The sequence below is a fragment of the Symphalangus syndactylus genome, chromosome 11 (genome assembly GCF_028878055.3).
Source record: "Symphalangus syndactylus isolate Jambi chromosome 11, NHGRI_mSymSyn1-v2.1_pri, whole genome shotgun sequence".
In the NCBI taxonomy this organism is placed as follows: domain Eukaryota; kingdom Metazoa; phylum Chordata; class Mammalia; order Primates; family Hylobatidae; genus Symphalangus; species Symphalangus syndactylus.
The window spans coordinates 128,852,589-128,875,351 of NC_072433.2; the positions used below are offsets into that span (position 1 = coordinate 128,852,589).

The following is a 22,763-nucleotide window of genomic DNA, read 5'->3' on the forward strand; positions in this document are numbered from 1 at the left end:
TTTCTTTCTGGCAAGGTTAATATGCAGAACATTATCTGATGGACTTTATTTTACAAGGTGAGAGGTTTCCCAGAAGTGCAGTACAAGGCTCATTAGTCCAGTGCAGAATAAATTGTCCAAAGTAATTTGAAGGGGCATTGTTAATAGCCCAGTCTTCTATGTACCTAAGCTGAGGTCCCACCTTGCCGCTCAGGTTAATGAGAACTGTCCAGCATCTAAACGAACTCTGGTCCAGGTTCAAGATGGACCCCATTAGGGCCAGGTCATGGTACAACATGGAAGAAACACAGGATTTGGAATTGTGAGACCTGCGTTCTAGTGCTAGCTGCTCTGTCTGCTGGCTGGATAGCCTTGGCCCTGAACCTACTTCCCCACTTGTGTGATAGAGATGACATGCAAGATGCCTTCCTCAAGGGTCATATTCCCTGTTGCCTCTGAAATATAAAGCAGTGTCTACCTCTGGTATGGTCCAGCCCTGCCACTTCTCTTCACCCCATCTCATTCCACTTTCCCATGCCCACTGAAGTGCCGATGATTCAAGTCCACATGCTGAAAAATCTAACCTAGGGTCCCTCCTCCACTCCCTCCATCTCAAACTCAATTAAAAAAAGAAAAAACAAATCCATCCGGTGTGCCACAGTGAGATACCGATTAGTAATCATGTACATAGCCCTTCCTCTTATCCCTCTCTTAGAGTCAATGTATGTCCCAGCCCTGCCGATGTCACCCCTCAATATGTCTGCAATCTATTGTTTTGTCTTTGGTTCCTCTGCTGTCACCCTAACCATGTATATACCCCAGTTTCCCTCTTGGACTCTTAGAACAGCCTCATACCTGGGATACCTGCACCTATTTAATATATATATATATATATATATATATATATATATATATATATATGTGTGTGTATGTGTATAAAATAAACCATATATATAATATATATAAACCATATATATATAAAACCATATATATATATATATGTAAAGGAATGTAGGATTTGGAATTGTGAGACAGATTTTATATATATATATATATATATATATATATATATACACATATATATATATATATATATATATATATACACATATATATATATATATATATATATATATACACATATATATATATATAGAGAGAGAGGGAGAGAGAGAGAGTTTCACTCTTGTTTTTCTCTCAGGCTGAAGTGCAATGGCGCTATCTCAGCTTACTGCAACCTCCACCTCCCCAGTTCAAGTGATTCTCCTGCCTCAGCCACCCGAGTAGCTGAGATTACAGGAGCCTGCCACCGTGTCTGGCTAATTGTATTTTCAGCAGAGGTGGGATTTCACCTTGTTGGCCAGGCTTGTCTCAAACTCCTGACCTCAGGTGATCCGCCTGTCTCAGCCTCCCAAAGGGCTGGGATTACAGGCATGAGCCACCGTGCCTGGCCCCCTATTTGATAGATTTTTAATGGCGAAGGCAAAGTGATCTTTTTCCCAAACACTGGAATCATGTCACCCCCTTCAAAGCCTTCTGTGGCTCCCCATTGCCCCAAAGCAGCGTCTAACTCTGATGTGGTTCAGCCCTGCTGCCTCTCTTCACTCTGTCCTATTCCACTCTCCCATGCCCACTGTAGTCCACCCTGGCCTCCCTAAGCATGCCATGTGCTCTCTACCTGATCACGGGGTCTCTGTTTATACTGTTCTCTCTGCCTAAGGTGCTTTTCCCTGTACCTCACATCTAAGTCCAGATGACTCTTGCTCAGCCTCCAGATTCAGCTCAGCTGTCTCCTCCTCTGATAAATCTTTATTGTGTCCCTTGGCGAGGCCAAGCCACTCTGTTACCCCCTCTCCGTGTTCACTAGAGTTGTCCTTCTGCATTTCCTGATGTCTCTGGTTGGCTGTCTGTCTCCCTCATTGTATTGCAGACTCCGCTGTGTGAAGAGAGGAATTGTGTGGCTAACACCAGGCCTGGTACATAGTAGCCACTCAATATGGGGAATGAATGTCTTACATTTTTAATTCTTCAATTTAAAAAGCTATTGAGAGTTTGTCCATGATCCCCAAGGATACATTTGACAATGTCTGGAGGGTTGTCATGACTCAGGGATGCTAGTGGCATCTCGCAGGTCAAGGCCGGGAATGCTGCTTCATATCCTGCAGTGCAAAGGGCAGCACCTGTCACAAAGAATGATCTGGCCCCAAATGTCAACGGTGCTAAGGTGGAGATGCCCTGCTCTAGAAACTGCCAAAGAAGCTGTTGCCAAATAAGAATGAAAAGGAACAATGCAACAAATCACTCTTGATCTAAATTTCATTTCATTGGTTGTTTCATTCTGGGACAATTTCGCTGCATATGTTTCTTCATATTGGAGCTTATAATAATGCTTATGTCATATTTATTCTGAAGGAGTTGTCTTTTTAAAAAAAACGTACTCTCTCTGGAGGCTGGAGAGGGAAGATCACTTGAGCCTGAGAGTTCAAGGCTGAAATGAGCTATGATGGTACCACTGCCTCAAGCCTCGGTGACACAGTGAGACCATGAATCTAAAAAAAAAAAAAAAAAAAAAAATCAAACAACGAATAATGATCCAAGTACTGTGTTGTCTTCATGCCATGAACATCTTAATGCTTTCTTCAAAGCAGTATGAGGTTGTTAATCTGAGAATGAATCTGTTAGGCTTCTCTGAACTCATAAAGTTGCTTCCTCTTTGAAAGAATTTAGTGCCTTTAAATGCCTATCCACCTGTGATGTGCCAAGTAATGTGTTCCATGTGTAATCCGTTTTCTGATAGTAAAAAGAAAAGTTGGAAAACTTTGGCCAACTTTTGTGCCTGTGGCTGGGAGACCTTGCAGAGGTTTTCAAGGTTTGCTGTGAAGGTGTATGATTTAGACCACAGCTCAGTTGTGACATTTAATCCATAGAGATAAATCATCACATGCCATTGGTAGGATTCTTTATGGATAAACAGGCCTAAAATAGTTATCTGTAAAACTCCATCAGAGTCTCCATCACAAAGTCACCACCATTTTTTTAATATAAGAGACTGGGATGGTGAAACTGTTTCTTGATTATGGTGCTTGAGAACAAATTAAATCAAAGTCAAAACGATATAACTAACTTTCCCTTGGCTGTCCTTCAGGCATGCCTGGTACTATTTTGTTTGGGTTTTTTTTTTTTTTCCCCAGTAGTAGGATGGAGTTCTTATGGATTTGATTCTGATATCAGCCTCCCAGAAGAGGCCATGGTGTATAATGGTTAAAAGCAGAGTCCAGAAGGTGACTCTCATTTATCAGCTGTGTGACCTTGGGTGAGTTACTTGACCTCTCTGTGTCTCAGTTTCCTCCTTTGTTAGTTGGGGTAATGATAGTCCTTACCTCATAGAAATGTAATGAATGTGAAATGAATTAATATCCATAAAGCATTTAGAACAGGGAACGTAGTCAGCTTAATAATGTACATATTCAATTAATAAGATAAAGACTGGCCGGGCACAATGGCTCATGCCTGTAATCCCAGCACTTTGGGAGGTCGAGGCAGGTGGATCACCTGAGATTAGGAGATCGAGACCATCCTGGCTAACACAGTGAAACCCCGTATCTACTGAAAATACAAAAAATTAGCTGGGTGTGGTGGGACATGACTGTAGTCCCAGCTACTCGGGAGGCTGAGGCAGGAGAATCACTTGAACCCAGAAGGCAGAGGTTGCAGTGAGCCAAGATCATGCCACTGCACTCCAGCCTGGGAGACAGGGCAAGACTTTGTCTCAAAAAAATTTAAAAAATTAAAAAAAAATAAAGGCTTCACGTAATATGCAGCCAAAGTCAGAAAAAAATTAACATTCTAGACTGCCCTTTTCCCATGAACCCCAGATCCACTTGATATAATATGCACTGATCGATAATAGTTTGGCCAAAGGGTAGAAATTAATGTGGAATTCAACTTAGGAGAAAAAGCAAATAAAGATTATTTGTTCCATGTCACTCCAAGATGGCCAGTTATCGCCCAACTCTCTTCCTTCTGCTTCCTCAAAGTCTCTTCCATCTGCTTTCCTCCATCCATCCTCCTGGCCACTCCCATGTGCACACTTCTATCTTCTCTGCTTCAGCCATCCACCCCTCACCAGTCTCCCTACTCTCCCCTGTGCTAGAGTGGACTCAAGCAGACACCTGATCATGCCACTGTCCTGCTCAAAACCCCTTTCATGGCTTAAGAAGCAGCGTGCCTCTAAATCGCAGATCCTAGATTCCTGTATCAAACTGCCTACAGGAGAGCCTGAGGGACTTGTCTGCAAAGCTATTCTGGGGTCAGATGAAACTGGAATATTTGGTCTTTGGGATTCACCATGCTCCATCACCCCAACTGCAGGAATCATTTGCAGCTCATGGACATTTTGGATCACAGGGTGGAAGGGAACTGAAGCTCCCCAGTGTTGCCTAAACCTAATGGCACCAGGTCTATATTGCTGACTACCTTACTGTGGGTTGATTTAGGAATTGAAGTATGTGAAAGGAATACATTTGAGATTGCACAGATAATAGCACGTAGGGCAGGGCCCAGTCACGGTTGTGTCTCCATAATGTTCTAAGTCGAGGTATGTTTATTCATTGACCAACTACCTGGAGTCTTCATTTCTAGTACAACTGCTAAATTTAGTCATTCATTAGTCATATTTTAAGGACAATGGATAGGAGACATTATTTAAAAAGCAGTAATACAAAATACCGAGAGCTAGTCAGCTCTTTTATACTAGAGCCTGTATATAGTACGTTCTTTCCCACAAATCCGTGTTTTTAAATATTTTCGCCATTTCACAATTATAATCCCCAAAATGACAGAATGGTTATCTGACAATATTTTTTCTGATATTGAACCTATTTTGTACATTTGAGACTGTACCAGAAAGTCTGTGCAGCAGTGACATTGAAAGAGCAGAAAAATCTAAACTGCAGATATTCACAAAGGGTTGAAAACCTACAATAACTATTGGGAATGTTAATCATTTCAAATGGAGGAATTATTAGAGGCAGCACATTTATCATGCATGTCCTCATCACTAGCTTACAGCACCTGACATAGTTTTTAAAGGAAAGGGAGAAAAAAAAGAAACACTATAATAATGAGAAAATATACCAGATTTGAAGTCAGGAAAATGTGGGTTTAAACTGCAGCTTCTTCCAATAGCTATGTGATCTTGGAAAGTTACTTCTCCTGTCTGAACCTCAGTTACTTCAACTTTAAAATCAGTAATAATGGTAATACCTATATTCTAATGTTTTATTGGAAAGAATGGTGTCTGGCACATAGCAATTAACCCAAGCAATTTACATAGCAATTACTCGTGAAAAAGAAGCTATTAATACTATTTATTGTTATTTTCCCACTGCTATTGCCCTTCAGCCAAAGAGCACCAGGAACACATCTGTAATTAACAAGTTGGGTTCATTGCTCATTGCATTGAGACAGAATATACTATAGGGAACTATGGTATGTCTTAGTAAGAGTGTGTTAGAAAAGACATATAATTTGGGCTTGCATTATTAGCTGCTTTGGGGGAAGGGTCACAAAAGTGAACCATTTCTCTGAATTGGATGCTCTTGGGAAGCATGGGTAGTTCTATGACCAGTGCTAAATCTCATCTGTAGGTAGGACAGCCTAGGGTGAGGCTACAGCCGTAATTGGCAAAGAAGCAGCTATTGTTTTAGCCAGGAAAGGGGATGGCTTCAGCGGTGTTCAGGTCTGTCTGTGTTCACACATAATTACGGAGTGGTCTTGTTTATGGTCTGATTTAGTGTGATCATAGAGTGGCCTTATCTGATGTTGGTGTTCTCTGAAATCATGTTTGACAGGAGAACACCAACATCTAACTAATGTCCCAGGCCAGCGCCTAGAGGTCAGTGGCTACTTTTCTTTTCCCTATCATATTTATTCATATATTTAGTGAGCAGAGTACTGTCAATCCTGGGTGTCCCTTCCCTAACAAAGTTCAAATTCTATGTAAAAAAATTATATGTAGGTTAATAAAACATATTAACTTGGGTGTCAAATGTAAAGAAGAAAATAAGATAGGCTCAAAGGAGAGAATAGGGCTGATGTGATTGAGGGTGAACTCACGGTGTCTGTGCAGGCCAGGGTAGGAAGGCTGGCTTTCATTTTAAATGACATCTGAAATAAATAAGTCATTGGATTATTTACATTTTTAAAAGTTTGCTCGGTCCCAGTGAGGATGGAGAATGGCTTGTTGGGGATGGAGAAAAAGGGAGAGGAGGTTCAAAAAGTGAAGTAAAGCTTTCATCATTTAAATGCGGCAGCATTAGTTGTGGGTCACAGAGTTGTAGACTTAGGCTAAGGACACAGAAAGGAGTTTGGTTATTCATCTGGCCCAGTTGCCTCCTTTACAGATAGGAAAATCAGCACTGACCAGGACAGATGAAGTGGCTTGTCCACACCCAAATATTTAGTTAGTGCAGAGTGGAGAGCTCCAACTGGGGGCCAGAGCCCGGAAGACTCCTCCAACCTTGTGCCCCCAACACCATGGAATGGGGACTCACTCAGTCGTGGCGAGGAGGGGTCTCTGCAAACGTGGCAGGTCACAGTCAGAAGATAGACAGCAAGGGCCGGACGCGGTCGCTCATGCCTGTAGTCCCAGCACTTCAGGAGGCTGAGGTGGGCAGATCACTTGAGTTGAGGTCAGGAGTTCGAGACCAGCCTGGCCAACATGGTGAAACCCTGTCTCTACTAAAAATACAAAAATTAACTGGGCGCAGTGGTGCACACCTGTAGTCCTAGCTACTCAGGAGGCTGAGACAGGAGAATTTCTTGAATCTGGAAGGTGGAGGCTACAGTGAGTGGAGACTGAGCCACTGCACTCCAGTCTGGGCAGCAGAGTGAGACTTCATCTCAAAAAAAAAAAAAAAAGACAGCAAGGGGAGGGAAATTAATCCTGGTGCCCTTCTGGAACTACTCCCTGGCATTTCTTAATTGTCCACTTGGAGTGTTTGCCAAGGGAAGAAAACATGAACCCATGACTGTGACCTACCTGGAGGGTAGACGTCCTGGAGAGCTTCCCCTCCAGCAATGTCCCAAACCTGTGTTCATCCCTGAACACAACCGCTGCAGTTCTAGGAAACCAAATTTCTAATATACTTAAGGATGCTTGTCAAGATTTTATTATCTGTTCTTTCATCAGAGAGATGTTTACGACAGCAGAAAAATTTAAAAATAAAAATGAAGGTTGGGCGCGGTGGCTCACACCTGTAATCCCAGCACTTTGAGAGGCTGAGGCAAGTGGATCATGAGGTCAGGAGATCGAGACCAACCTGGCTAACACAGTGAAACCCCGTCTCTACTAAAAATACAAAAAATTAGCCAGGCGAGGTGGCGGGCGGCTGTAGTCCCAGCTACTTGGGAGGCTGAGGCAGGAGAATGGCGTGAACCCCGGGGGCAGAGCCTGCAGTGAGCCGGGATCTCGCCACTGCACTCCAGCCTGGGCGACAGCGAGACTCTGTCTCAAAAAAAAAAAAGAAATGTTTTGAATAAGAAAATAATTAAATTATGGCACAGCCAGGGTCAGTAGTCATCTGGTTGACTGTGGGTGGGTCTTCCAGAGACTTTCCTCAACTGTCATTGGTTAGAACTCAATCTCTACCTGTTGTTCAGTACTTTGAGTACCACTCTGGTAATGAAATAATATGAATGATGGAATACTGTATATCCGTTTGAAAGATGACAATTCAATTACTTGGGAAAAACACAATACATTTACAAATGGCAAAATACAAGCTCTAGAACATCAGCTTAATCTATATCTATGTTAAATGTACGTAAAACTTACGTTCCTACCAAATATTAACAGTGACTTTCCCTGAGTGGTAGAATTAGGGATGGTTTTAATTTTCCCAGTTTTTGGTCAGTGATATTTTCTTAATTTTCAAAAAGGAACGTTAACAGTTTTTGTGATAAATGAGAAAAGTTTCTCTACAATATTTTTTTGCATGCTCTTCCTTAGAATTGGGTAGCTTTTGCAAGCTGCCAGAAGCCCAGCTCCTGCTTTTCCTGATACAATTTATGACTCACAGCTGCCACCAAGATGTCAGTTAGCTCTGTGACAGTGAAATGGCTGCATTTCCCTGAACCCAGATAGAAACAGTGTCTGGGAATTGAGAGAGTACCTGGCGGAGCCCTATGAGTAAATGTGATGATGATTCAGCTCTGGACCCTACCCTCTACTCCAGAAGGAAATGTTTCAGGGCATCAGAGGGCATGAATTCATGAATGTGTATACAAGGCTTTGTTCAGGATATTTTTTGATGTAGAAGTTCATTGATACAACATCCCTATGAGGTAGGGATTATTAAGAGGGCTTTATCTATAAGGAGGCTGGGATGGAGAGGATTTGAATGATTTGGCCCGGGTCACACCATAAGAGCTGGGAGTGAGATGAAAGAGTCTTTTTTGTCCACAAGCAAAATGGCCATGCCTGTACTTGCGGTCGGACCGGAGGAACACACAGGCCAACTCTGATGCAAAGCATGGTTGTCACCAGGCTCCAATGCCACCTGCATCTTAGCTCTGGCTTTATTATTAATTGAGTGCCTTAATGGGCACCCATCATTTATTCTCCCTGCGCCTCAGTTGCCTCATCCGTAAAGTGAGACAAGAAGGTATTTGAGGTAGATGAACTTCAGGACTCCATCAGCGTTGATGAGTACAGGATTCTTTGTGAGTCTAGATGACATTTATCCAAGGACCTCCACATCCTGCCTCCCACCTCCATGAGCAGCTATTCCAAAGCTGCCAGTCTGGTGATTCAGCCAAAGACCCACCATTAAAGAGCACAAAGACATCCTTGGGCAGCATCTTTCTGGATGCTGATGCTTTTCTCCTGAATTGCATGTCACCTTGGAGAACCCAGTGATGGATGAGAGAGATCCAGCTTTGACCTGGAAAACTTTCACATTACAAGTTTTTTTTTTCTTTTTCTGTATAGATTTATAGTCAATACTTCAGCCTTTCTATGACAAGAACCTTATATTTTTCTGGACTAGATGTAACAAACGACTTTCCAAATGATCAGTGACATCCGAAGTTAGGGCTGTGTTTTGAAATTGTTCTTTAGAATCTCTAACTTCATTGGGAACAGTGATATCAGAATGTTACCTTAATACTCTGCCAGAAAGGCATGGAGAAGATGTAAAATGTTTACAAATGAACATTCAGTGATGTACACTTGGTAATTTCATTCAAAGATGCAAAGGAAGAGATACTATAAGGGACATTTCTGTTATTTCGTCAAATGCTATTGTTTACTGAAAAATAAAATTTCACCCTATATGCTTGACCTTCAGGGACTTATTTTAAGATCATATGGCTTTTCCTAAACAGCTGAATTAATGAATTAGTGAGATTGAACTGTCAAAGACTTTAAAATAAAGCCCACCAAAATACCAGCCACTCTGCAGTGCTACAGCTGTTCAGGCCTCAATCTGCATATTTCATCTCAGCAGACTGAAGTTTGCAACTGAAAAATAGCTCAGAAAATACTTATCACCTTCCATGCCAAACGCAGAAAGGAATTTATTCGAAGCTGAGAATGTGTTAGGGTGGGTGACTTACTCCTACAGTGATGCTTAGAATGGTGGATGGAGTTCTAGCTGCATTTTTGCTGCTTCACCCCTGGGGAGGCGTTGCCTCTGAGAAAGAGGTTGGGATCCCCTTCCACAACAGGTGTTCGAGTGTGAGTGAAAGAATCTAAGGAGTGAGCTTGGAGCACTGCACCCACAGATAGGACCATCATTAGCATCAACACGCATTCTCAGTGCGTGTTGAATGTTACGAAAAGGTTTGATTTAAACATTTTTGACCTAATTAGAAATTAATCAAAATGTTCAGAGAATTTTTACAGATTACTAGCCCTTCACTTTTTCTGAAGGATTAAAAGCAGAACCAGGAATTCAAGATCATCATGTTGGGTACAAAGCACTCATGAGTCTTCCTAAAGGAATCAGTGTCAGACTGGGCTGGTGGTTCACACCTGTCATCTCAGCACTTTGGCAGACTGAGGCAGGAGGACCACTTGAGCCTGGGAATTTGAGGCCAGCCTGGGCAACAGAGTGAGAAGTCCCTACCAAAACAAAAGGAAAAAATATATATATATATGGAGGGAGAGAGAGCAAGAGCGAGCCAGGCTTGGTGGCATGTGCCTGTAGTCCCAGCTACTCAGGAGGCTGAGGTGGGAGGATCATTTGAGCCCGAGAGTTTGAGACTGCAGTGAGCGAAGATTGCACCACTGCACTCCAGCCTGGGCAACAGAGCAAAACGCTTTCTAAAAGAAAAAAATCAATGGTACCTCCTATAGAGTCAGGTGATGGTGTTGATTATGATGATGATGGCAAAGACGGTGGTGAAGGTGATGGTGATGATCATGGTGATGATGATGGGCTGATGATGGCTGTGATGATCATCATGGCAAAGATGAAAATAGTGAGGTTGATGATGGTGAAGATACCAATAGCAACAATGAAGATGTGGCTGCTGATGTGACAAAGATGATGATGGTGATGGTGATGCTGGCGACAGTGATGACAATGATGATGATAATGATGACAACAGTAATGATGATGATGATGACGATGATGGTAGAGGCTTACACTGATTGGACCCTTGCTAGGTAACACATACGTTAAGCACTTAATCCCCGAGTGTTCATTATCTTACTTAATCTTCAGCACCATCACATGAAGTACATGCCGTGATTTTCCCATTTTAAAGATATTGAAACTGAGGTTTAAACACAGTAAGGAACTTGCCCGAGGACAATACTTCTTAAATTTTGCTATACTTTAGAATCACCTGGAAAGATTTTTTAAAATCTTGACCCAGAGGTTGAGTAACGTGCTCAGGGGCACCCACCTGATGAGTGGCAGAACCAGGCTTTACAACCCAGTCACTGAGCACCAGAACCATGTCCTCTCTTGTGAAGAGCCAGTCATAGTGCCCAAGGAATTTTCAGGGTCATCGTTGCTCATGTCCCTCGGGTGATGCTGTTTTTAATAATAGGAACGGGCGAGCTGGAGTATAATGTTTTGAGTAGCATGGCAGATCTTCGTGGGGCAGTGTGCTGAAACCAGCTTAAATCTCTGTCTGCCAGGTTAATTTATTTCATTCATAATATTCTGTTGTAAATGAAAATATTCTCATGGTTAGCTTCGCCTGAAGGTATAAAATTCCAACCAACATTAGCTGCTTTTAAAGTGTCTGTAGCCGTTAGAAGCCTGAGTCCCTAGAGATGGAGATAGAAGTCCACGGTGCAAGCAGCTCCCCAAATCAGCAAATCAGCTCTTTCCTCTGATGAACAGGGAGTTCAAGGAAAACTCCAAAAATGGACTAAAATGCCTCTGTTCCCACGTTGCAGGTAGGAAATTAAAGCTCTTAAGAAATGATGGCATTGTTTATCCATATTCAGAAACCACAGGGCTGGGATTTTTTTCAAATGAGGCCATGCTAGTTAATTAAGACTTTGCCTCTCAGGGATTATTTATATTCTTAATTTTTGATATTTTCCATGACAGTGGAGTCTGAATAAACTCACAGGCATGACCTCATTCCATGCCAGCTCCTGTTCTCTCATTTAATGCCTACTCAACACTGACAGTTGAGTAACAGTTTTCCCATTTTGCAGCTGAGGAAACTGAGGCTGCAAGAGGTTAAGTACCTAATTTATAAAAGGTTTGCATCATTTTCACGTGCCCGAATCATTCTTCTACAAAAGCAGAAAAGTTATTTCAGAAAGGCTTCCTAAGTTTTCCCTAAAATGAATTTCTGGCCTAGAAAATCAGATCCTGCTGTGTTCACACTTGGCCTCAGTTTCCTCAGGCTTCTGGGTCATTAAGGAGGGGCTTTATCACCTGGCTGCAGGGTGAAGGAAACCAGGATTCTGGACCAATAGCCTCCCACAGCTGAATTAGTATTCCACAAAGGTGCAACCAGAATATAGCAAGGAACTTTCACACTTGGCTTTAACTTCTCTCCGCACATTTTGTTAGCGATAAAGACCATCATGTTTTTCCTTTCTCCACCTTTTTTGCTTTTAGAATTCTGAATAGATGTTTTCATCACTTGGCTAAGTAAAAGTGGAATAGCTGAGATTTCCAAACTTCAGGTAGAAGATCTGAGAAGCATCTAAAACTTGTCCTAAGGTAGGGGGAGAAGTGTTTAGTTTTGAAATATAACTCGGAGTTCCCAGTCTTCCTCAAGTAGGTACTTGGGGAGATACTGAAGTAGGAGGAAGATGATTCCTACAAACCACCCCAAACAACAGACAATTCAGAGATCTTTGTGCCTCTTGACGCAAAAAAGCAACTGAAAGATTTCCAGAGCATTATCCGCATCCCTGCCCGATCAAACTTTTTTATTGGGTATAGAAAAACATGAGGAAGGCCAGGTGCTGTGGCTCAAGTCTGTAATCCCAGCACTTTGGGAGGCTGAGGTCGGGGGGCAGATAACAGGAGGTCAGGAGTTCAAGACCAGCCTGGCCAACGTGGTGAAAGCCCATCTCTACAAAAAAATACAGAAATTTTCCAGGCATGGTGGCGCATGCCTGTAATCGCAGCTATTTGGGAGGCTGAGGCAACAGAATCGCTTGAACCCAGCAGGCAGAGGTTGCGGTGAGCGGAGATCATGCCACTGCACTCCAGCCTGGGCAACAGAGTGAGACTGTCTCAAAAAAAAAAAAAAAAGAAAAAGAAAAAATTAGAAAGTAACTTCACTAGATTTAGAAATAGGCCCTTAGGCATAGATGGTCAGCTGAGCCTTTTTAAAAAAGGAAGTTGCTTAATGAGATCGATTTCCACCACTCAGTGTTAGAGTTTTGTGCCTCCAGTTTTATAAAATAATGTAAATTATTCCCAGCCACAAAGAGGAGAAGAAAGGACAGAAAATGAAAATTAGCAGGGTACAGAAGTCCATTCTGCTGAACAATGGAAGAAAAACCACACAGGGATTTATTTTGTACCATTAAACTCCGGGGCTATTTTGTGCTGGTTTCTCCATCTCCTCTCTTTCTGGTGGTAATCAAAGGAACGAGCTCCAGATAGGAAAGCCTTCCCTGTAATTAATTTAAAGAAGTTCAGTAGACTGCAATTATCTAGTCTGCTCCAACATGGAGAAATGACTGGGAAAGGAACTCCTGGGCAACGGGAATGAATTCCATGATGGCTTTTTTAAGAAGTACATGTAAGAAATCCAAAGTCTTTAAGCTTATCCTTTTGGGGGGCTTCTTAAAAGTTATATCTTTATAATAAAATAAATGCTGGGGACCACGTTTACCTCTATCTCAAGTGTTCAGCTGCACCATTGATTTGTTTCCGTAGAGTGATGCATTACTGCCACCTAATGGTCATGTACCTGCATTGAAGGGGTTAAGAAGTAAGGAAATGATGTAAATAAGCTTACCACCTCCACTGCTCACCCCCTCTTTAAAAAAAAAAAAAAAAAAACTGATAGTAACTTTTTTTTTTTCGTTTGGGCCGGACGTGGTGGCTCGTGCCTGTAATCCCAGCACTTTGGGAGGGCGAGGCAGATGGATCACCTGAGGTCAGGAGTTCGAGACCAGCCTAGTCAACATGGTGAAACCCCATCTCTACTAAAAATACAAAAATTAGGCAGGCGTGGTGGCGGGTGCTTCTAATCCCAGCTACTCAGGAGGCCGAGGCAGGAGATTTGCTTGAACCTGGGAGGCATATGTTGCAGTGAGCTGAGATCACGCCACTGCATTCCAGCCTGGGCGACAAGAGCTAGACTCCGTCCCAAAAAACAAACAAACAAAAAGTTTGATGGATGAAGCAGATGAGTTACTGTGGATCAGGACTGTGGAAAGTCTGCCAGTTAGACAAGGGGTGTTGCCCTCACCCAAAGAGCAGATAAACACCATTGGTGCTGTTTGAGCTGGGAGGTGCTGATGATACCACATCTTTAGGAAGATGAGTTTCACACCTGTGTACAGGAAGAAGCATGTGAAAACAGGTCAAGAGGATCCTGAAATAAACCTTGTGAGAGTATCAAGGTGACAAAAGGGTAATGGAGGCTGGAATGTGAAGTTAGAGATAGTCATTTTTGAAAAATCAATTATATTCAATATCGACTGTTTGCCAGGTACTATAGTTAAAATGAGATAGACCAGTTCTCTTTCTCAAGAAGCTCCCACATCAAGTAGCCCTTGATGTGATTCACTCTGTGGTCTCCAGAAGTTGCCCCACCTCTCTGGCCCCCAGTCTGCTCTGTTACAGGGAAAAAGATTGTTCTGGGAGTTTTCAGAAGCCCCTTTGACTCCCAATAGGAACTTGCCTGGAGCAGGTACTTCCAAGGGAATGATAGGAAAAGGACAGTGTTTAGCTGAGATAGAGGTAAATATGGTCCCCATGTTTTATTTTATTATAGAGATATAACTTTTAAATGACAGCTATGTGTAGGTGATAGTGCAGCTGAGTGAGCTGAAGATTTGTTTTTAATCTCATGGTCTGAGTCTAGCTGTCTGGAGTGGGGCAGGAAATGTGGTATCACTGATATGTAAAGAAATCAGTAAGGAGGGGCTCATTTGCAGATAAAAGGGGATAAGACCAGGGCAGGCATGCAGCCACCATCATGGTAGCTAGACATATAAATGCAGAAATCCAAGATACCAATTTCAGCTTGGAGGGAGAACCAAGATCAAAGGAAGAGGGTTCCGCAGTTCTGTGCATGACACTGGGTCAGATCTCTTCCCTAGAACAAGATGCTCAGTGTCTGTGTGCCGCAGAACAAGGTGCTCAGTGTCTCTGAGCTTCATGTCACTGTTGTGTAAAGGCAGCACTATGATAGAGGCCTCTTCATAGAGCTGCATTGAGTATCTTTGGTTTGACATGAAAAGAGTGACTGGCCCTGTAAGCTTCACCAGATACTAAGTAGTATCATTATAGCTCCTCCTTCTCTTCATGATGATTTATAGAATTGGTCAATTTTTCCAGGGAAAAGCAGTAGAGATGAGAGTAAGAGGATGCATTCATTCCATGCCTGCAAGACAGCCCAGCTGGGGAAGATGAACTTGAGTGGTGGGGAGGAGTGAAACGAACAGAAAATAGAGATTTGTGGAGGAGGGGGTGGACTGGTTCCACACCGCTGAGACAGCAAAGACTCCAAGAAGTTTCTGAGCAAAGGTCACAGGACTTGATGATTTGGAGGTTACTGGTGACATTCGAAAGAGCAGCCAGTGAAGAATACAGGATTCTTCGTATGCAGACAGGAGATTACAGAAGGAAGTCAAGTGAAGCAACAATATGCTCCTAGATACCGAATTTCCATAGCCTGGCAATCCTCAACAAGAGGGACACCTGGGCTCGTTTTATACTTGAGAATAGATCAAGGGCAACGTGTGTATGATCAGCAGCCTGCAGCTTCCATGTTAACCTACGTTTCAAATGTCTTACATTCCTCTGGACAAAATAAACCAGCCCAGATGGAATTTGTCGCCACAGTGATCTATAATGATCTGTGATATGTCTTCTCAGTTATAATGTCAAGCCCTTGGAGATAGGAGGCCCTCGATGTTTCTTTGAGACCTGAGATGAGAGGATGATCAATGAAAGTAAACGAAGAGGATCATGGTAAAGATCTGATGGTACCAAGAGGAAATCAACTGACAGACAGGGCTCGTGGAAGTCTCTACCCGCTGGGCAAAGGAGGCATGGCTCCCTTACCTGATCACACATCTCTGTCATGTCCTTCAGGGCCACAGATCCTGTTCTAATGCAGAGCACAAAGACAGTGACTTTTTGATATTTCTCTAAATATCACTCGGTGAATCAAAGCAAATTAATTCTCTCTTTTAGTCACTCTGAGCCTGGATTTCAAATCCTTGGAATTTCACTTCTACCAACAGTTCTTTCAGAGTCATTTATGGTTCTAAATACACAGGATGCAGTTCCCACATCACCTCCCCTCATAACACCATGGGATCAATAATCATGGTGGACACAAGGATCTGTGGCCAAATGATGGTTTCAAGTCCCTGTTCTGCAACTTGCCTAATGTGTCATCTTGGACAAGTCCTTTATCCTCACTGCGCCTTGGTTTTGTAAATAGGGACGTTAGTGCTGGGACCTACTCTGCTGGGTTGTTTTGAAGAGAAAATGAGCTAATGCAAGGGAAGGGGAGCTCAGACCACAGGCTTGTGCAGAGAAAGCGCCGAATAAGTGACGGCTGCTGTTTTTGTTTTTATTCTGAGAGGAACTCTAATAGAAAATAAAGAGCATTTGGTGACTGAATCACTGGTCTTCACTAGCAGGGCAGAGGCAGATAGTTCCCCCGCCCCAACCCCGGGCCCAGCTTCTCATCACTGGGGATGCAGAGATCAATGCAGACATCCCAACTCTGACCCAGCACGGTGCCTACTGGGGAAGGCAGATATGGATAAACCACAGCAGCGCCCTGTGATCGATTCTGTGCCAGGGGGTGTAGAAAGTACACATTCCCAGATAGCTCCTGCAGGGAGGTTGCATGATGCCCACAAACCCACCTGTGAGGCCCATAAGCCTGGATGTTCTCTCTTAGCTGCTTAGGCTTTGCCTCTCAAAAGCGGAAATGTGGGTGTGGAATGCAGCTTGTTGTATGAATTAGAAGTACATGGTCCCTCGGGTTGGACCAGCAACAAGTGACTCAGTCCTTCTGAGACTCTGTTTGCTCCTCTGAAAAATGGGTGGGGTTGTGGGGGACAATTTTCTACCTGATGAGCTCCTCATGAGGATCTATGTAAAGGATAATATCTGATTCATTACCAGGACTGTGTATGCTTTATAGGCACGCCAAATACAGCTGTATCGTACTTTATTAAATCGAAGGGGAAAAATGTGAAAATCAAGTTGTTTGTTAAATTTGATAAAGAAGGCCAGGGGCGGTGGCGTACGCCTGTAATCCCAGCACTTTGGGAGGCCAAGGCAGGCAGATCATGAGGTCAGGAGATTGAGGCCATCCTGACTAACACGCTGAAACCCTGCCTTTACTAAAAATACAAAAATTAGCCAAGCGTGGTGGCGGGTGCCTGTAGTCCCAGCTCCTTGGGAAGCTGAGGCGTGAACCTGGGAGGCGGAGCTTGCCGTGAGCCAAGATGGTGCCACTGCACTCTAGCCTGGGAGACAGGGCAAGACTCCTTCTCAAAAAAAAAAAAAAATTGATAGAGTTGATGACGTGAAACAGTGGTTCTCAGCCTTGTGTGTGCCTCAGCATCCCCTGGAGGGCTTGTGAAAATTCAGATAACTGAGCTGCACCCCCAGAGTTACCAATTCCATAGGTGTGGGTGGAGTCTGAGAATCTGGATTTTTAATAAGCCCCCCCCCAGTGATGCTGCTGGTCTGGGGACCACACTTGGAGAAACACCGACTTCAAGGAGTCACATGTTTCTAAAGCAAAGGAGAATCATTTCTCTTTGTATTACTGTGTTCTCACGCTGCTACTAACGACATACCTGAGATTGGGCAATTTATAATGGAAAGAAGTTTAATGACTCACAGTTCCACATGGCTGGGGAGTCCTCACAATCATGGCAGAAGGTGAAGGAGGAGCAAAGTTATATCTTACTTGGCAGCAGGCAAGAGAAAGCATGTACAGGGAAATTCCCCTTTATAAAACCATCAGATCTCGTGAGACTTACTCACTATCATGAGAACAGCATGGAAAATACCTGCCCCCACGGTTTAGTTACCTCCCACCGGGTCCCGTCCACAACCTGTGGGAATTATGGGAGCTACAAGTGAAGATTTGGCTGGGGACACAGCCGAACCATACCACTCTTTTTTTCTTTTGTTTTTGTTTTTGCTTTTTTGAGACAGGCTCTCCCGCTGTCGTCCAGGCTGGAGTACAGGCACTGTCACAACTCACTGCAGCCTCAACTTCCTGGGCTCAAGAGATCCTCCCACCTCAGCCTCCTAAATAGCTGGGACCACTGGTATGCACCACCGTGTGGAGCTAATTTTTTCCTTTTTTGTAGAGACGAGGTCTCACTGTATTACCCAGGCTGCTCTTGAACTCCTGGGCTCAAGTGATCCTCCTATCTTGGACTCCCAAAGTGCTGCGATTACAGGCATGTGCCACACGATGCCCGGCCCATTTTTTTTGTACTCATGTCCTCTTCCTCCTATTTTTTCTTTTCAAATTGAACATTTTTATATTTGAGGTTAATTTAAAATGGAGCCTTCAGTGCACCTGGTATGTGTGTGAATTGGACCCAGCTCAGGGATTTTGCTCTTCTTTTTAATCTTTGCTTTCCCTGTGGACCCATGAGTGTCAGGACTGATATTTCTGATTTTTCCTTTGTGCCAAATTGAGCCTCACCTGCCCGGTCAGCGCTAATGTCACACGCCCTCCCCACCGCCTGAGATTACAGGACAGGAGATACATTTCAATTCAAAGTTCAGAAAATATGATTAGTCTCAAGAGTGGAGAGAGAAAAGTTATTGGAAATATTTTCATAAAAATTAATGTTTATAATCCACCTTGTGACAGTAGGTAGTATGTCAGCAATTCAGATAAGGTTGTGTTTGCTGCTTTCTTGTGCAGAGGATTTAGCTGCCTATAATCAGTTTCATGAAACCGTGCTCCTACATGATTCATTTTTTCATTTATTCACTCATTTGTTCAGCAAGTGTTTATATTGATTATCTACTTGGTGCCAAGTTCTATACTAGGCTGTGAACACAGAGACAAATATAGACATCCTGGGTTCAGGCGATGAGAGCTTTGTAATAAGTTTCTTGCTTTTTAATGACAAAGGCTTTTATGATTTTCGCACTACGTGGCTCCTCACTTTCTCGGTTAGTTTTGTGTTTGGTTGATGTTTTCATTGTTGTTTTGCTTGGGGACGGTATTTGTTTCCTGCCCAGCAATTCTTGTAAGGAAGTAATAATATAGAATAACCAGATTTGTTGGGTTCCTGCAAAGACAAACATGATATTTAAAGAAGCTTGCAATTAAATAGAGAAAATAAACATCTAAAAATAGATGTACAATGCAGTGTGATGAGGAACAAGAGAAGTAGCTCAGTGGAAGAAATCATGTGTTTGTGATGTCTGGAGAAATATTCCTGGATGAGGTGAGATACTGGAGGTGGGTTTTGGAAGGAGAAATCTCCTTCTCATTTTGTTAGTCTCAGTCAGTTTCCCCTCCTGTGGTTCCAGGGACACCAGCATTTCATTAGACTTAGACCCACTATAAGTACAGGGCTTAAGCACAAGTCCCTGGGGGAGAAACTCAACTCTGCCATCTTCCAGCTGTGTGCCTTTGGAAATCACTCAATTTTTGAGCGTATATGATGGAATACTACTCAGCCCTAAAAAGGAATGAAGTAATGGCGTTCACAGCAACCAGGATGGGATTGGAGACTATTATTCTAAGTGAAGTAACTGGGGAATGGAAAACCAAACATTGTATGTTCTCACTCATCTGTGGGAACTAAGCAATGAGGATGCAAAGGCATAAGAATTGTACAGTGGATTTTGGGGGTTCAGGGGATAGGGTGGGAGGGAGTGCAGGATAAAAGACTACAAACTGGGTTCAGTGTACACTGCTCAGGTGATGGATGCACCAAAATCTCACACATCACCGCTAAAGAACTTACTCAGGTAACCAAATACCACCTGTTCCCCAAAAACCTATGGAAATAAAAAAATTAAAAATAAAATAAAAAACAACACTGATCATGAAAAAAACATGAATAACATTACACCCCACACAGGATTGCTGAAAGAAACAAAAGAAAATAATGTTTAAAAAGCACTTAGCATCATGTCTGACATGTTATAAGCACTTAATAAAATCATAGTTGCCTCAGTTATTATAATTATCACAGTGTTGATGGGTGTCTTATGATACAAAGTGGATGGAGTCAGGGCTGGGGAATTGAGTCTATCTGTGGGGTGTGCATCTGTTTAATGGTGGGGTCCTCAGATCCTTGCGTTTACAAGGGCATTGTGAATTGGCTGTATATGGGCGTTGTTGTCTGCTGTGCTCCCGAACTTGTTTAAAAAGGAAACTACCCACCGTGCATGTGTGAGAACTGGGACTCTGCAGATCACTTATTGGTTCATAGCCTCCCCAAATCAGCCTGCTCTGTTCAGGGGACCATATGTGCCTGATCATGACCCTGCCTTTGTAGTCCATGGTCAAAAGCTTGCCATGAGTCTGTAGTGCAAGCTCAAATGGCATCATGCTGTGCTCCTGCCTTCCCAAGCAGGGTGTGCATGCAGGCACCCTCTGAAGGCTAGCTTCTAGATATCCTCTCATCTTTATCTTTGCAACTTTATCCTGGCTTCTAAGGGGCATAGTTGTGCCACTGTCACTATCTGTGGAAAAACGGATTCAGTCTGCATGTTCTGTGAAACACTAGGAGATTCTCCAAAAGAAGCCTCAATTAGCAACTGCAAGTATGCAAAACAGGTATATTAAGGGGTGATGACTCACCTCAGAAAAGGAACCTCTGTTTATAGAAAAGATTAACCAGAAGACATCTTTAAATTACATCCATCTCTAGGCATAGCTTTTGGGTGTCTGAGAAAATGATTGAGAAGTAAAATCTGTTTTGTGTGCATGATACACATTCCCAAATAAGCCCAAAAGAAATCAAAGTGACAGTTTGATTTACCTTTTTAATTTGAAAAATATCTTTTCAATATTAACACTAGAAATCAGCCCTAATTATTCCTCTCTGACTTTGCTACTTTGTCTTTCCTTCTCATCTGTGTCCACTTGCTTCCTATTGCATTATATGTTTTACGTTTCATTTAATGTATCATAAGCACATCCCAGATTGCTACATGGTCCTTATCATTATAATTTTTAATGACTATGTAATGGTCTATCAAGTAGCTGAGTCTAATTTATTTGGCCATTTTCCTATGGTTAAACATCTAGGCCATCGATTTTCTGCCATTTTTAGCTGTAAAAACTGTGTTTTAAGAAACCATATATAGAACCCAAATATGTTCTACTGATTTTTTTTTTTTTTTTGATATGGAGTCTTGCTATTATACAGGCGGGATTGCAGTGGCACGATCTCAGCTTACTGCAACTTCCGCCTCCTGGGTTCCAGCAATTCTCTTGCCTCAGCCTCCTGAGAAGCTGGGATTACAGGCCCCCGCCACCACACCCAGCTAAGTTTTATATTTTTTTTAGTAGAGAATGGGGTTTCACCATGTTGTCCAGGCTGGTCTCGAACTCCTGACCTCAAGTGATCCACCCACCTCAGCCTCCCAAAGTGCTGGGATTACAGGCATGAGCCACCATGCCCAGCTCTCTATTGATTATTTGTGAATACTTTAGCTTATTTAATTTTCAAAATAATCTTTAAAATAGGAACCATTATTATCACACTTTCTAAGTGAAAATTGATGCTCAGAGAGATTGTAGAGTTTGCTCAAGTCTGGATACGTAGCAGGTTATAGACCTGAGACATGAACCCACGTATCTCTGACTTCACAGGGTGGATTCTTTATCAGTGAACAATACAGCTTGGACCATGTGGAGTGAGACAAGGAAACTGGCAAGGCCCAAGAGATTCACTAAACTCCTCTAAACCTGCCCCTGATGAATGGCAGATGGACATTCAACCAATGACAGCTGTTTCTGAGCATCTAAAATGCAGGGAGCCTGGTGTGAGCACTGGCCCACCTGAGGCTCTGGGGGATGATCCGCAGGTTCCATCCATGGCTGCCATTTCTCTGATTGGTTTAGAAGCCGCCTTCTCCAAGGACTTGAATGTTCATTTTAGTGCACCTTCTGGATTTTCTCCTCTTCCCTAAATATTTGCTTCTGTGTATTCCCACGCAGGAGCTTCAGCCACTGTTACACGTGTCTCCTTCTTGTGCTGTTCTCTGCTTCCAGCTGCATTTTCCTCCAAGGCTTTCTGGTATCAGTCAATCCATAGGTCTCTAAGAACCTTGAGCTTTGCAATTTATCCCTTCTCAGAATCCCATATGCCAGTGGCATTGGCGGAGTGGGTGGACACCTGGACAACTGTTCCTGCTTTCCATTTGTTTTCCTTTGTCACTTAAAGTGCAGGGCCAGGGCAGCATCCCTTTCTGTTAGTGGCGCAGCTTTCCCTGTGGACAAGTTTCCCTTTCCTTCTCTGTGCTAGCTGGAAACAAATCACTAATTAAATTTCATCTCTCTCAGCTCTGGAAAAATGACAGACTAGTGCTTCCAATTAGTTTCATCAACAGTGTGGAATAAGAGGCATGTTGCATCCTGTAAAGACAGCAGGGCTAAGGGTGGGAGGCTCCCACTGCCTGTTACCCCACTGTCTGTCTTCAGCGAGGCTGGAATTCTGAGCCTTTCTCGCCTGCGTTCCAGTATCCAGCCCTGGCTTGCTTAGAGGTTGAGAAGAGTGCATTTCTTCATCCACCAAATACCAGTGGGGAGTCACCTGTGTGCCAGGCACCACGAGCCTCCCACTGTTGATACGGCAGCAAACAACGCAGACACATTCCCTGCTCTGGAGAAACTGCCAGACAAAAATAAGCATGTCGGGATGTGGCGGTTGCAGGTGTCTCTGAACATTTCACTAAATCGAATGGACCAGGGCCAATGACATGAAAGGGATTGGTTGGGCACAGTGAGGCCCCGTCTTAGTAAAGAGGATACAGAAATAGATCAACATGCTCCCCGGCTTTGGAAAAACCCAAACTGGTGAGAAAGTTACCTGAGGGGTCATTTGCAGTACAATGTGACAGACTTCATGACAATAGAATACACAGGGAACT

General features: G+C 43.1%; 1 protein-coding gene and 1 long non-coding RNA gene across 4 annotated transcripts in view; one reads left to right on the plus strand and one right to left on the minus strand.

Annotated features, from left to right (window-relative positions):
- The window catches only part of CDH13 (cadherin 13), a 1,187,225-nt gene that overhangs the window by 832,888 nt on the left and 331,574 nt on the right, over positions 1–22,763 (plus strand). The gene's annotated exons all lie outside the window — the stretch shown is intronic.
- On the minus strand, positions 8,295–17,607 carry LOC134731805 (uncharacterized). The gene is made up of 3 exons (XR_010114395.1): positions 17,521–17,607; positions 12,995–13,087; positions 8,295–12,174 (listed from the first exon to the last, which is right to left on the minus strand). It is a non-coding gene; the product is annotated as an uncharacterized lncRNA (long non-coding RNA).